The sequence below is a fragment of the Geotrypetes seraphini genome, chromosome 3 (assembly GCF_902459505.1).
Source record: "Geotrypetes seraphini chromosome 3, aGeoSer1.1, whole genome shotgun sequence".
Classification (NCBI taxonomy): Eukaryota; Metazoa; Chordata; class Amphibia; order Gymnophiona; family Dermophiidae; genus Geotrypetes; species Geotrypetes seraphini.
In genome coordinates, this window is record NC_047086.1 from 209,747,983 (window position 1) to 209,764,687 (window position 16,705).

Here is a 16,705-nt window from a genome sequence, read left to right on the forward strand (position 1 = left end):
ATCTGTTCAGGATTGTGAAATCAAGAAATCTTTGGATCATCCATTGGCATTCCAGGCTGCTTCCTACGATATGGAATTTCGATCTTTGTTGAGTAGCGCTTGTTCTTACAAACATTTTAGAATTCAATTGAAAACTTACCTTTTTTCAAAGTACCTGGTGAATTAATTTATGTTACTTATGTCATTTTATTATTAATCTTTTGTTAACCGTGTTGAACTTACGGTTACACCAGGGGTGTCCAACCTTTTGGCTTCCCTGGGCCGCATTGGCCAAAAAAAGTTTTCTGGGGCCGCACAAATGCGCAAACGCTGCAGCAAGACAGAGGAGGGAGCCGGCAAGATGGTAAACACCCTGGAGCAGGAGAGGAAAACACTGCATCGCCCTCGACCGGGGCCGCACAAAATACTTCACAGGGCCACATGCGGCCCTCGGGCCACAGGTTGGACACCCCTGGGTTACACGGTTTATAAGTACGATGTTATGTTATGGTATGGCAGTGGGACCGGTGAAAAAGGATCCAGGTGGTGGGGACCCAAGAGGCCAGTGAATGAGGGACTGGCAGTGGCCCCACAAGGAGAATCCTCGGTGTTTGCATCTGTGATAAGATGGCTGAGGGGCTGGGAGATCCCTCAGAGCGTGCGTGCAGAATAAGACTACTGAGCGACAGAGAAGCTGGAAGAGTCCAAGGCTAAGGGGTAAGAACTGAGAGCTGACTGGCAGAGGGACCAGATAGGAAGGTAACAACCGGTGGAGAGACCATTAATGGCACTGGTAGCGGTCAGTGGATCCCTAGGAGGCAGCCTGGTAGACCCTGGGACTATTGGACAGAGTTCTGAGGAGTTCTGGTGGCAACCAGCGGAGGGATCGGTAAATGGCACTGGAAGCTGGCGAGTCCTGGAGGGCCAATGGAGGGTCAAAGAGGACTCTAGAGAAGACCTGGAGAGACGGAGTTCAGGGAGGACACGGAGAATGACCAGGAGAGTTGTGAAGACCTGGTCAAGGATTTTAATAGAATGAATGGTGTATAGATGTAACCCTGTATATTTGGTTGTTTTAATAGAATCCTGGAAGAGAACTAAGGTGCCTGGGGGTGAATATGTGACGGGTAATACCACTCGGCCAGTCACATGATAAGATACACGCATAACTTACAGCATTCTTCAAGTTACACTTATGGGAACCGCAGCCATGCTCTGCCTCTTTGTATGCCCCCCTTGCAATTACACACTATGGGGTTGATGCAGAACGCTTCCAGTGCAGTTATCATGGGTTAACATTGGTTTACTGTAGGTTAACAACACAGAAAGGGTTATAGTAACTCGCACGGAAACACTGAGTGAAGTGGCATAGATGGACCGATGAAAGGAAGAAAGTGACAAGAAGATGAGGAGAGCAGAAACCAGAGAAGACAAAGGTAGTAAAAAAAATTCTATTTATTTATTTGTTTATTTATTGCCTTAGGGGACATACATCGCTGTTTCTGTGGTGTTACATTATATGCAGAGTCCAGCTTCTTGGTGGTTCAATTTAACCTTTGTCTACATATTTCTATTTTATCCCCCTTTTACAAAACTGTAGAGCATTTTTGTAGCCCTGGCCTTGGTGGTTATAGCTTTGATGCTCAGAATTCTATGAGCATCTGAGCTGTTACCACTGTGGCTAAAAACCATACTACAGTTTTGTAAAAGGGGGAGAGGTTAGTTTGTGATTACATATTCCATACTAGGCGAAGGTGTTGTCTGTGTTCTGTTTGTATGAAAGACATGTTTTTTTGTTAGCGTTGACTAGCCTTGTTTGGCGAAATGCATCAGGCATGGTTCTTGGGAGCACCTTGAATTAACCTGATTTGAATCTCCTTATTTTCTGCCAATCTTCTTTTGTTTCATGTTGGATTCTTTGGTGGACTGCTTGCCTTGTTGTTTCGTTGCAAGTTAACATACATGGAGTGGAACGTACTAGAGGAGTTACAGATTTGGTTGTTTATACATACATATGGGTTACAGTTGGTTGATGTAAAGTGACGCAGTTGAGAGGCGTTGTAAACTTGGTTATTAATATAGACTTATATTTCGGATAGTATTACTGCTTTACAATATATTTGAACACTTTTATATATGCATGGAAAGGGTTCTGAGTTAAAGTTCTGGTTAAGTAGGTGGGAAGGGAAGGGAAGGAAGGGGGATTTGTTCAGAGATAGTTGGGGGTTGCATAGAAGAAAAACTGTGCACTGGTATGCTAATCTTTGTTTGTTTTGAATTAAAAAGAAGAAAAAAAAATACAAGTAGAAATAAAGAAGTAAAGAAGAAAACAGATAAATGGGGGCGGGGCATGGGCAGGGTGTAGATGGGGCAGGGCCCTCGAAGAATTAATCCTGTCCTGTATGTCGCTATGTCTGGAGCTAACCAGGCATTTTCAGCAGCACTTAACTGGACAGTGCCCAACTGACTATTTTGGGGCATTCCAGGGGCAGAGTCATCACGTAACCGGTTGAAGCTAACTGCATAACTAGGACAGCATAAAAATCAGTCCTGTCTTTATGCAATTCTTCATAGCCAGTTGCATGCCGAATATCACGCTTAACTGGCTATGTTTTCACAGCTCTGTATACCCGGAAATTCAATGCCAAGGCCTGGACATGACCCAGCATTGAAATTCCAGGTTTAACGCCAGCAGTGGTCAGCATAACCTGATTTCCAGAGGCAAGATGTCAGGCCCTGAATGTTTATCGAGTTAAGTGGCCTAATTTTGTCGGAATACATGCAAAGACTTGACAAATAAGCAAGTTATGAATTTGCCAACCCGTTGGCAAAAGCATAACTGGCTTTGGGTATGAGCAAAGCGGCTATATTCTCATGTTCTGTGCTCAGCACCTCTGAGACCGAGTACTCAAGCATCAGGACTATATCTTAGTGCAAAAAGGGATGTTCTTGGTATTGTAAGTCAAAAAACAAAAAAATCATGTTAAATTGTCAATAAGTATCTAACAGATTATCAACAAAAGACACTTTTTCATCAGTTGGCAACCTCGAAGGTGATGTTGCCGTTTTCTCTCTGCAGTCCCTGGGCTGCATCTGCCACCATCGGCTCTTCTCTCCTTTCAGTCAGGGTCTTTATAATGACAGGGATTGCCATACAACTTATATTGAAGAATTGGAAGAACTGGGGTAGGTTAAATTGCACTTTCTGGTGGGAATCTGTTTGTTACACTTTTAAAATGGAAGGTTTGATGGCTATACAGCAGGGAAGTTACAGGTAATTTCTGGATGTTTGGGAGCCATTGGCTAAATTTTGTAAGGAATGATAACTAACTTTATTTTACTGACCTTTAAACATACACATCCAGGGTGGGGTTTGCATTGGAATCGATTCGGGGATTTTTTTTTAGGTAGTTTCATGTGGGTATTTATTTTCTTGATTACTAGGTGGGAGGGTGGGGGAAAATAATTGCTTATTACTATCTGTAAGTTTATTGTGCTTTTCTTGTAATATTATATGTACATGAATTATTTGCATGCATAATTGTAGTTTGAAAATTTAATAAAGATGAAAAAACCCAAAACCATTCTTAAAAGGACGGATATACTGCAAAAGCATCTTTAAAAAGCACAGTTTTTAAAAGACTTAAATTTATTTAAAGTTGTGATCTCTCGTAAATAGTTTGGTGCTGAGTACCAGAGCAATGGTTGCTGGTGGCACCTATATGGCAATAGAGTAGGGTTTTTTTTTTTTTGGGGGGGGGATTTAGTGGGCACACATGTTCTACCATAAATGTAGTGATTAGAGTGGCTTATGGTCCTGGGTTCACTAGTCCCCACCCCCTGGCTATTTAAGAGACCTGTGTGCGGCTCTACTAGGCTTTCCTATACAAGGTCCTGATGTTCTGGAGACAGGTATGTACATTTTTAGTCCAATCTTTGTGAGGGTCAGTGAACACTGGGAGAGTGTGTGTGGGTCTTTACTTTGTCTCTGCAGTGGTTATCTGGTCACTTTGGATAGCTTTTGGGCACTTAGACCTGTTTTTACATCGTCTAAGTCACAACGTATAAGTTCCGTCCAGGAAGTCTTGTAAAACCTTTGATTATCCCTGCAGGAGGACTAAGTCTAGGTCAGCCCACATCTCACCCTAACCACTCCTCCAGATACACCCTTTTTAGCTCTGATCACACTGCGGTATTCAGAGGCCTAAAATGCCCCTGGATACATCCAAAAAATAGGTTTGATTATCAGCACTTGGACAACTTGTCTTTTAGGTCATCCAAGTGCTAACTTGGGTGGGTTTTTAGACATGTTTACGTTTTTATTATGAGCCCCTTAGTGTCCTGGCATGGAGTATGAGTCCTATATCAGGTCTTTGGCTGCTTAAAAATTTTTCTGTGAGGCCTGTGGTTGTCCTTTATTTTGATGGCAAGAGAAGGAATGGACAGTGATGGGTATGGAAAGTTGCATTTCATCTCCTGCATGAACCTGTCCCCACGAGTTCCAGCAAATTATTTTTTCTTATGGACTTCCCAATGCTTATTCTTTCAAGTCTGGGTGGTGCTGAATGAAGCACGCGGACTCCTAATTCCTTCCATTGTTCCTCTGGCGTCTTATCTCTCCCAGTGGCCACTTGGCCCAGTTTGGTTTGGACATCCTTTGAAGCTTTTAATCCTACCTCAGGGAGAGCAGTGCCACAGGACTCCTCCCAGAGCTGGTATTGTTCAGTAGGATAACTCAAGGATGGGTTCCTGTATTTGAAAGTACTCCTCAGAGAATTATCCTTGGATCCCAGCCAGTTGGCACGGAAGGCTCAGACAGGGTGATAAGGGTGTTGCTAGCACTCTGTGTCTATTGGAGGCTCCTGGGCGGCTTTAAGATCTTTTCCCTGGCCACAAAACACCATTGTTTTGCTGCAGGAAATCATTTTAGAAAAAAGGCAGCGAAAGTTCTCTGGATTTCAGAATAGAACAGAGCAATGGATTCCCTGAGGAGGAATAGCACAGGGTTACTTTGCAGAGGATGGAAAAGCTAGATATGGGTAATTGCTAATAACAACAGAATGGTTTGATGCAATATTGTTGTATTTGTTAAGGTTCATTTGTTGTACAGTTTTATTTTATTTTAATGGACAGTAATGTAAAGGTGATATGTTATAAAAAATTATGGACCTTTTACTATTTATTGTTTCGTATGTGGCTGACCCTTGATCTGACAATACTCAGTTTGCGCTTTGTTCTCCACGGGAATAGTTACAGTACTGCAGGATTCACTAACTGTGGTACTTGATTACCACAGAGCAATGACAGCTGGGGATATTGTGCCACAGATCTGATACATAAATGGGCTGCTCCACCTGACACCTCAGTTTCTACGAAATCTTTTGCAGACCTCTTCCTGGCTAGGATATTGAATCTAAGGAATCACTTCCCATCAGCTCTTCTGAAAATGTCTGATGGTAGACCATTAGAGATTTCTTAGCAAGTTTATCAACAAAGTCTGATGTCTAGTCAGTCAGAAAGTGCCAGTTGGAATACTTTTCAGGAAATCCCTGGTGTTACCTCAGCAGTTTGAGCCTGATACTCAGCCAGCAGAGATCAGCATTTTGCTGACCACTGTTGGCATTAAACTCTGAAATTCAATGCTGGGCCATGTCCAGGCACTTGGAAATTAATTTCTGGGGTTATGGAGCTGGATAATGCATAGCCAGTATCTGCGAGTATCCACGAGTAACCGCAGTACAACCGCAGGAATGGATAAAGTTGATATCTGTTCACTCCATGGAGCGGTAAAAGGCTTTGTTCCTCTGGGGAATCCCACCTACTACAGCTCCCTGATATCCCCCCATCACAAGTCCGGTGGGTCTGGTGGCTCCAGGCCCTATCCTCCCTCACTCGTGGGTCCGGCAGCTCCAGCCCACCCCCTCTCGCACACCAGTCTGGCGGCTCCAGCCAGCTTCCCTTCCTCCCTGCTGCTGGCATACACCTTGCGTTGTGAGCCAATCTCCATATAGGCCTGGCCGATGGTATTCGCAACCTTCCTTCTGCTGGGCTCTTCCTTATGACATGACTTCCTTTTTTTGCCCGGAGAGAAAAGGCCAAGAGCACCGTGGAGCAAGCCTGTGTAGAGATCGGTTCGCTCTGCAAGGTGTGTGCCAGCAGCAGTGAGGGAGGGAAGCTGTCTGGATCCGCCGGACCTGTAAGAAAGTGGGGGAGCTGGAGCCATCAGCCTGATAAAGAGAGGGAACAATGTAAGGCAAAGTAGGAGGAATTGGCCCAGGAAGGGGGTTGGAGGCTGGATGAAAGGGCACAGGAAGGGGGCCAGAGCTGAAGGTAAAGGAATGAAAGGTGCTTGACATATGGAAGGAAGGGCTGGGAGGGCTATAGCTAAAGGAAAGGAAGAGATGTACAGGACCTGCAGGAGGGGGAGTTGGAGGGAAGGGGGAGAAGTGCTGGATGTGTTGGGGAAGGGGCTGAAAGGAAGAAAAAGGAAAAAGAGATGCCATACTAAGCTAATGAAGGAATAGGAAATGAAATCCTGAACACAGCACAGAGAGGGAGAGACACGGAGTTACCAGAAACAGAGCAGAAATAATGGGCATGAAGAGGAAAATAGGGACCTGGACACAAAGGGAGTTGCTGCATGGGAATGGTACATGGACAGAGAGGGGCAATGCCAGACATGGGAGGGGCTATATGGACATAGAGGGAATGTTTTAGGTGTGGGGCAGAATAGGAACACAGAAGGGAGATGAGTAATGCAAGATATAGTGATGATAAATACAGGGAGATGGGCACAGGGTAGGTACTAGATGGGGAGGTATAGGGGACACAAAGAGGGGAATGATAGGTACACAAAGATGGAAGATGGATGGTGAGCACATAAAAGAAGAAATGTCAAATGAGCAGGAGACCCTGGCAAGTGAGTTAAGAGAAGACAGAGGAAACAGAAACCAGAGCCTGGGACCAACATGACTTGGAAAATAAAATGACCAGACAACAAAAGGTAGAATAATAATTTTATTTTCTATTTTGTGATTAGAATATATGAGAGCTGAAATGTTTATCCTGCCGATGCGGTTGTTAGACATGGGTAAGGCATAGGGCAGAAATTTGGGAGGGGACCCCAAAGCTCACTACTAGCTCATGCCTTTTTTAGCTTCCAGCAGGCCTTAGGGCTTTCTCTAGCCTGGGGACAGTTGCCCTAATTGCACTTCTTCACCTAATACCATCCCTGGCATCCCTTCACCTAATACCATCCCTGGCATATAAAGATCACAATCTTTATATTTTGCACAGTACAGGAGAAAATAGATCTTTCTATTTCTATGGTGTTGTACCACATGGAAGGTGTGACTTCTTAGGATTTTGGTTTAATTTATGTTTATCATTTTTGGTCAGCTATTATATATTTGTCATTGGTGTTCTGTGTGTGACCGAGGTATTCTGTTAGGATGAATTTTCTATGTAGCATTCTGTTTTCCTGATACTGGAGGGGATTTTGTGAGGGGAGATGGGTTTTGTTGACCCATTTTCTGCATTTGTGATTTATAAAATGACAGTTGTACAGCATATTGTTCCTTTTTATACTTTATTATTATTTTTTTTTTTTGTAATTCTTTATTCATTTTTATAACTTACATCAAGTGCATCAAAAGGATAGTTATTTTACCCCCAGACAAATGGATGAAATTCTGGACTCCCTCTCCCCCTCTTTTTTTTAAAAAATAATTATTTCCAACTTCCCTTGGGTTGGAAAGAATAAAATAATAAACTAAAATGAAACAATTCCAAAATCAGAGTTACATATCCTTCACCTCCTGCCTTCCTTCTAACACCTGTTTCCAAGTTAACTTAAAGTTAATGATTAGGGTTTTCTTATGGTGCCAAAGAGTTTATGATTTCTGAAGGCACCAACTGAAACGGTGATTTCTCTCCTCATCATCCCAATATGAGTTGTCTGGTGGAGAGCTGGGAAGCTGTGTTTAAAAGACACATGCAGCAGGAGCAGGTTATATTTGTAATTAGGGTTACCATATGGCTTCAGTGGAAGTAAAATCTGGATGACTCAATCCGTTCTCCTTTTTCTGGAGCCATATGGTAACGGTATAAAATTTGTACTAGCCAAACCGCAACAATTAAAAAGTTACTTTTAGGTTCCTAGCTGGAAGTAGCCACGTGAAAAAGATTTGCACATTGCCTCACATGTCCTTGTCACACATTAATGAGTAGGTATGCAGCAGAATTTTCATTTAACGTGGTGGGGGAATTCAAACCGCTGATTATGTGTGCTTTTAGATTCCATTTTATCCATGCAGAATCAGATTTATCAAGTGGTAAAGCTCTCTTTCTTTCACTTACGTGCACTCTCAAAATTAAATCCTATGCTACCAGCAGATGATTTTAGAACTGTGATTCAAAGTCTGGTAGTATCAAGGCTGGATATTTGTAATGCCTTATATCTCGAGTTAGCTAAATCTACGGTTCATGCACAGCAGGTGATTCAGAATACAAGCGGTCCCTGAGTTACAGATGCCCGATTTAAGTCCTTCTCCCCCTCTGTCTTCCCCATGTGCTTTCAGCGTCCTTCTCCCCCTGTCTTCCCCATGTGTTTTCAGCGTCCTTCTCCCCCTCTGTCTTCCCCATGTGCTTTCAGCGTCCTTTACCCCCTCTGTCTTCCCCATATGCTTTCAGCGTCCTTCTCCCCCTCTGTCTTCCCCATGTGTTTTCAGTGTTCTTCTCCCCCCTCTGTCTTCCCCATGTGCTTTCAGCGTCCTTCTCCCCCCTCTGTTTTATCCATTTCCCTTCAGCGTCTTTTCCTCTCCACCCCACCTTTCCTCCCTTTCTCCCTCCCTGCCCCTTACCTTCGTGGCGCTTTCTTCCCCTCCCCCGGACAACAGGTCCGGTCCGACAAACGTCCCTGCCCTGTGGCTGGCGACGTCTAAACTGCCTTCGTACAGCTGCTGTAAGAAGGTAATTTAGACTCGCGGCCATGAAGGTAAGGGGCAGGGAGGGAGAAAGGGAGCTGTTTCAAATTCACCACTGAATTTTCCAGACCTGGCCGGCTGTGCACCTCCCCTAAGCCTGCACCCGGGGAGGACTGCACCCCCCCCACCCACCCTTGGTACGCCACTGATTAGTACTAAATGCTGTACCTTAGAGGGAACACTGGGACAGTTGGCCCTTTTGTCAGCTGGGAGCAGAGGTAAGCAGCAAGAATCTTAAAATCTACAAGTTCTGAGTTACATACAAACCTGACTTAAGAACTGTCGTAATTTGTTCTTAACCCGGGGACTGCCTGCAATAAAGTAACATGGTAAATGATGGCAGAAAAAGATCTGAACGGTCCATCCAGTCTGCCCATTACAAATACATGATTAAATTAACTTGTCTCTTCTTCTGGGTCATAGACTGTAAAGTCCACATGCTATTGTTCTAGGTTCCAAATGCTGAAGTTGCCGTCCAAGCTCACTCCAGCCTATCCAACAATCCTGTTTGCAGGATATCTACCATTAAATCTGGCAGCATCTGTATATCTGACCTCCACCTGCTGTATAACAACCAGTTAGTTTTTTACGGAATTTCAAGAGTCCTTTTAATAAAGTGCGATAGGTTTTTGCACTTACCACACCTTAACTGCAAGGTTAAGATATAATGTTTATGGGATAGATTCACTAAGCAAATCGATCATGTACCGATTGGTTTGTGACCCCTTTGCAACCCGATTTCTCTCTGACTCGATTCACTAATCTCTGTCCTGATCATCCTCCGATCCATGCATGCAAATGAGGGGGAACGGCACTGAAATGTAGGCAGGCAGCGATTCACTAACAAAAACCCTGAAACACCGACTGGGCTGGCCGATCACAAATAAGCGACTGCTGGGGACCAGTCGTTCACTACTTTCCGACTGCCATCTCCTGCTTTCTGCCTGCTGTCTACCCCAACTCTCCTGCTCTCTGCCGTGATTCTCTCCTGCTGGCCTGCTCTGCCCCGAGTCTCCTCTCCTGCTCGCTACCCCGACTCTCTACCAATTTGCTCCTACTGGCCTGCTCTGCGCCCGACTGTCCTGCTCTCTGCCCCAAGTGCTGCCCTGGCCTTCCCCCGCAGCGCGAGCCTGTGGTTTTAACCCATGGGTTTAAAGCAGGTTAAAACCATGGGCTCGCTGGACTATAGTTTTTTTAAAAAGTTGCTTCTCTTCAACACATGGGCAGATCATCTACAGATGGTCTGCGCATGCGTTGGGATCACTAAAGAGCAATCTGAGCGCTGGGTTGGGGGCACGATTCTGATTGCCCTCATTGCATGGGGGCAATTCGTGAATCAGCCCCCCGGACACGCATCAGATCAGATCCAATCCATGTCCATAGTGAATCTAGCCCTATGTTTACTAGTTCTCTGTATTGCAGCTAGGATGATTATTTTATTTTCTAGAGCTGAACATGTGGCTTCCAGTAATGATATGTTATATATGTTAATCAGTTCTGGTGCAAAACCTTGTCAATAATCCACAAAGTATTGTATGACAAATCTCCATGATATTTTTTGCAAGTTGGAAAAAGCAAATTCGACCAAGTGACTCCTTTGCTTTTGAGTCTCCATTGGCTCCTGGTTTATCTCAGAATCCAGTTTAAATGTATAGGTATTATTTTTAAAATTTTATGTGGTATTTTAATTCCTCTTGTTCCTCTTCTATGGAATGTCTATAGATTTTCATATGCGAGAGGCACTCAACGATTTAAACTTTCCTTCCCTTCTAGGAAAGGAATTAAAGGAGTCAAGAATTTCAGCCTTTCTCTAGCTTTTAAATTTCTCCAATTATGGAATGAACTTCCTATAATTTTGAGGTGTCCCAGCTCTTTTCAATATTTTCGTAAATCTTTAAAAACTTTTCTATTTGCTAAACACTTTGAAAATTAATCCCCTTGTATTTTAGCATTTTTTAACTTATTGTTAATCACGTCGAGCTTCCTCTGGTTGAAGACCCGGTATATAAAGTTAAGTTTTACTTTAGTTTTAGTTTATTGATCATGCAGCAGCTGAGATCGGAAACAGCAATGAGACTATCGACAGAGAAGATGGTAGGGTGAGGTGTGCAGAAACTTATGCAACAGCTATTTCGGTGGCTGGTTCTCAGTTATGGAATAACCAGAGACTTTGAGGTTTTGTCGCAGTGTGAGACATAAGAACATAAGAATTGCCACTGCTGGGTCAGACCAGTGGTCCATCGCGCCCAACAGTCCGCTCCCGCGGCAGCCCCCAGGTCAAAGACCAGTGCCCTAACTGAGACCAGCTCTACCTGCATATGTTCTGGTTCAGCAAGAACTTGTCTAACTTTGTCTTGAATCCCTGGAGGGTGTTTTCCCCTATAACAGGCTCCGGAAGAGCGTTCCAGTTTTCCACCACTCTCTGGGTAAAGAAGAACTTCCTTACGTTTGTATGGAATCTATCCCCTTTTAACTTTAGAGAGTACCCTCTCGTTCTCTCTGCCTTGGAGAGGGTGAACAACCTGTCTTTATCTACTAAGTCTATTCCCTTCAGTATCTTAAATTCCCTTCAGTATCTTAAATGTTTCTATCATGTCCCCTCTCAGTCTCCTCTTTTCAAGAAGAGGCCCAGTTTCTCTAATCTCTCGCTGTACGGCAACTCCTCTAGCCCCTTTACCATTTTAGTCGCTCTTCTCTGGACCCTTTCGAGTAGTACTGTGTCCTTCTTCATATACGGCGACCAGTACTGGACGCAGTATTCCAAGTATTCCAAGTACCATGGCCCAGTACATCGGCATGATAACCTTCTCCGATCTGTTCATGATCCCCTTCTTAATCATTCCTAGCATTCTGTTCACCCTTTTCGCCACCGCCGCACATTGCGCGGACGGCTTCATCAACTTGTCAACCAGTACTCCCAAGTCTCTCTCCTGGGGGGTCTCTCCAAGTACCACCCCGGACATCCTATATTCGTGTATAAGATTTTTGTTACCGAAATGCATCACCTTACACTTATCCACGTTGAACCTCATTTGCCATGTCGCAGCCCATTTCTCAAGAGTGTTTATGTCACGTTGCAGATCTTCGTAGTCCTCCTGCATCTTCACTACTCTGGATAACTTTGTATCATCCGCAAATTTAATCACCTCACTCGTTGAACCAATTTCCAGATCGTTTATAAATATGTTGAAGAGCACGGGTCCAAGCACCGAACCCTGCGGCACTCCACTGGTGACACTTTTCAAGTCCGAGTATTGTCCATTTACCCCCACTCTCTGTTTCCTATCCGCCAGCCAATTTTTAATCCACGTGAGTACTTCACCCTTGATTCCATGGCTCTCAATTTTTCAAAGTAGTCGTTCATGTGGAACCTTGTCGATCGCCTTCTGAAAGTCCAGATATACAATGTCGACCGGGTCACCCTTGTCTATCTGCCAGTTTACTCCCTCGAAGAAGTGCAGCAAGATCATCAAACAAGATATTCTTTTGCTGAAGCTGTGCTGGCTGGTCCTCGTTAGATTGTGTCCGTCAAGATGCTCAATTTAGGAAGATATTAAAGATACTGGGGGAATTCTATAATTAGCTATCAACGGCCACCTAAGAAGCGGCCGCCGATAGCGTGTCAGTCACAACGCAGTGCTGATTATAGAATTTTGCTTTTGTTTTTACTTTATAACATTTTATTGAAGGAATTAAATAAATATACAATAATATAATACAATAAAATAGTCATTACATTTAAATTCACCAAATAGATTTTCATATGTCCATCATTCCTTCAAAATATATTTCCATATTACCCATTACATCTCACAATACACACACCCTGTTTCCTTCCCCCTTCCCCCCCATTGTTTTAATTATAATTATAACACTGAAATGAATGAATTAAACAAAAATACAATTATTACTATCATCCCTCCTATTCCCACCCCTACCCTAGAATAAAAGGTGACATCAAGTACCAAGTATTAAAATGCAAAGAACGTTTCCAAAGCTTCAGTGTAAAGCATTAAGAATCATACTTCTTGTTCTAGAGGATAATTTTTGTATGTAAGGATCCCAAATTTTCAAAAAAACCCGAGTTCTTCTAGGAAATTTACGAACCTCCCAAACCTCAAATATAATTAAACGATGAAATTGGTTCCTCCAATGCCAATAACTAGGTGAATCTTTCTGTAACCAATATTGCAAAATGCATTTATGACCAATCATACATGCCTTTTGAAATAGAATACTTCTTCTCTGTCCAAAAACCCCACAAGCTGCAGCTTTACCAAATAATACCCCCCTTGGAGATTCCACCAATTGACAATTCCATAATGAACCTAAAAATAATAAAATGGCAGACCAGAAAGATTTAATAAGATGATATTTCCACAATGCATCATTCTAACAAGATGGCGCCAAGTTAGGTTTGCTGTTCTGGTGCCTCTCACAGTTTTCTCTTTCTTTGTTTATTTATTTTTGTTTTTATGATTTTATATGGTTTGGTACTGTTATCTACATTTACACTCATGTAACATTTTCTAATTTTTATTGATCTTGTTACTTTGAAAACGGAACCAGCTGTCTTTTCTTGACAGATTGACACAAGCCCAACGGTTGTAGAGCTCAGAGGTTGGTGATGACAGGGGTTAATACGGAGGGTCAATTTCCGCAACAACATCGGAGACCTCGATCACCTGGTCAGTGGTGTACGGAGGCTGAAGTCCGAGTGGAGAGGAGAGCTGGGATTGTACAGACCGACGAGATGCTGTCATATGTAGCGGACGTGCTCTCCGGTTTGGAAGCCAATATGAGGTTGCAGCCGTTGTCGTCTACCACCGTTGAATGTCAGCGAGCCACGGCTGGGACCGACCAGGGGATCACCAGGAGTCATCAACCAAGATATGAAGGCAAGAATTGTGGAGACGTTTCCTTCATTAAACTGCCTATTACAGGAAATGACCCTGGGAAGCTCCGCCTTACCCCCAATATCCGGCTGCAACACATCCTGATCGGCGCAAAACCTTTCACCGCCTCCTGCACTCCTAACTTCGGCGATGAAGATCTAGTCTCCACTTACCCAACCCGAAGTCTGGTTTCTTATACCCCGGAGCCCCTTCACCCATTAACTCGACTTCTTTCCAGAGCTCTCAACCGATGTGCACAGGAACAGCAGGTCAAGAGTCTCATGTCAGACCCAGTTACAGCAGAAACAAAACATAATGACTATCAACACCGAATATCTTTCCCACAGAGGAGAAAATCCCGCATTCATTGTTGGCCTCATTTGGAGCAAATTCTTAATGGCAACAATTAGGATGGCAGATGTGACACAGTGAGTCGTGAGAAGGATAAGAGTCCATCAAAGGGAAGAAGACATAACATCCTGGGACAATCAACCAAGTCTCTTCCATGAAGAAGCCCTTTTTTAAAGACAATGTGTTATTTTATTTTCTTTCCCTACTTGCTTATGAATTATCTTTAATCTTATTTATTGTTATGCCTTTTTTCTACGTTTTATAACATTTCTGTCATTTTAAATTTCGCCAGAATTCTATTGTTTAACGGTCTCCCCTTATGCATTTACTCTTTGATCTTCTCTCTTCTATCTACCAAAGAATTTAATTCAATGCTGTCTTGTTAAAATGTTTATATCTATTCCCTCTTCTATCTTTATTTTTAATTAATTAACTAATCTCCAGGTACTTTAGTTAGATTGTGAGCCTTCGGGACAGAAGAATTTTTTTAAGTACCTTTATAATTTTCTTATTTTTAATTTTAATGTATATTTTCTGTAAACCGCTTAGAACTTAACGGATGTAGCGGTATATAAGAAATAAATTACATTACATAAAGTATTTGGATCTTTCTCACATTTAATACAAATAAGAGAATTAACTAAACCAGCATGAAATGCTTGTACCTGTGAAAAATATGCCCTATGCAAAACTCTATACGTATATTCTCTCCAAACATATCCCGTAATAATTTTAGGCAAACGATGGATAGCTTGACTAAAATTTTGAAGAGATAATTGAATCCCCAACTCATCACATCATTTTTGTATAATACTTTCATATGTTCTATTGGAATCAAGCACCACCACAACTTATGCAACAAAGATACTGAGATAGGAACCTCATTACATTGGTTAAAAAAATTTGTAAACCTTTCACGAACACCCAATGAAACTCCCCCTCTTCTTATTTGGCTCACATAATGTTGTAATTGCATATATCCATACAATGACCCTGGCCCACTTCTAACAGTTAAGGATAATTCTGGAAATCTCCTCAACCTCCCAGATTCATCCAAAATCTGAGCAATAAACTGAACTCCTTTATTAGTCCAGGATCTAAAAATGACATTAGTCATACCTGGGGTAAAATCTCCATTTCCCTGAATAGGTAAAAAACCGTACCAAACTGATGATATTCCCATAATTTCAATAATTTATTCCATACTGATCTTAATGGAATCAAAATAGAATTACCTTTTAGATATTCTGGTAATCTTAAACATAGAAACATAGAAGATGACGGCAGAAAAGGGCTACAGCCCATCAAGTCTGCCCACTCTGCTTACCCACTCCCTGTCTATGCCCTAATGACCCAATTTCCTTATCTTGACCCTCGTAGGGATCCCACATGGGTATCCCATTTATTCTTAAAGTCTGGCATGCTGTCTGCCTCGATCACCTGCACTGGAAGTTTGTTCCAATGATCAACTCTCTCTGTGAAGAAATACTTTCTGGTGTCGCCATGAAATTTTCCGCCCCTGAGTTTGAGCAGGTGCCCTCTTGTGGCCGAGGGTCCCTTGAGAGAGAAAATATCATCTTCCACTTCGACACGTCCCGTGAGGTACTTAAATGTTTTGATCATGTCTCTCCTCTCCCTACGTTCCTCGAGAGTGTAGAGCTGCAATTTGTTCAGTCTCTCTTCGTACGAGAGACCCTTGAGCCCCGAGATCATCCTGGTGGCCGTCCGCTGAACCGATTCAATTCTGTGCACATCTTTACTGTAATGTGGCCTCCAGAATTGCACACAGTACTCCAGATGAGGTCTCACCATGGCCCTGTACAACGGCATCATGACTTCAGGCTTTCGGCTGACGAAACTTCTATTGATACAACTTCTATTGATGCAACCCAATATCTGCCTTGCCTTGAACTTGGCACTTGAATTAAAAACAATATATGATATGGATGAAAAAATGCTTTTTCATATGACAAAGGGGTAAACAAATCATCCTCAAAAAACCCAATCCCTTACGTGTCTTAACAAACAAGCCCAACTATAAATACGAATATCTGGAAGACCTAAACCCCCTCTTATCCCTGAACCCAATAAAAGATCAAATGACAATTTTGGTTTTTTACCCGCCCAACAAAATTTTGTAAGTAATGTTCGTAACTTTCGCCAATCACCATTATTTAATTCCAAAGGAATCATCTGGAAAACATAAAACCATTTTGGAAAAATTATCATTTTAAATAAAGCTACAAAGATAATGGTAAATTTTACCATTTTTGTAGTTTTATTTTAGTATAACTAATCAAAATAGGGATATTTACCTTATATAACTTTCTAGGGTCCCCCAGCAAATAAATACCTAGGTATTTCAAATAATTCTCAGTCCACTTTAATGGAAAATCTGGACCCCCCCATTCATTGGTTGCTAAAGCCTCAGATTTGTCCATATTTTATTTAAAAACAGAAAAATCTCCAAATTCTGTAAAACTTTCTAATAATGTT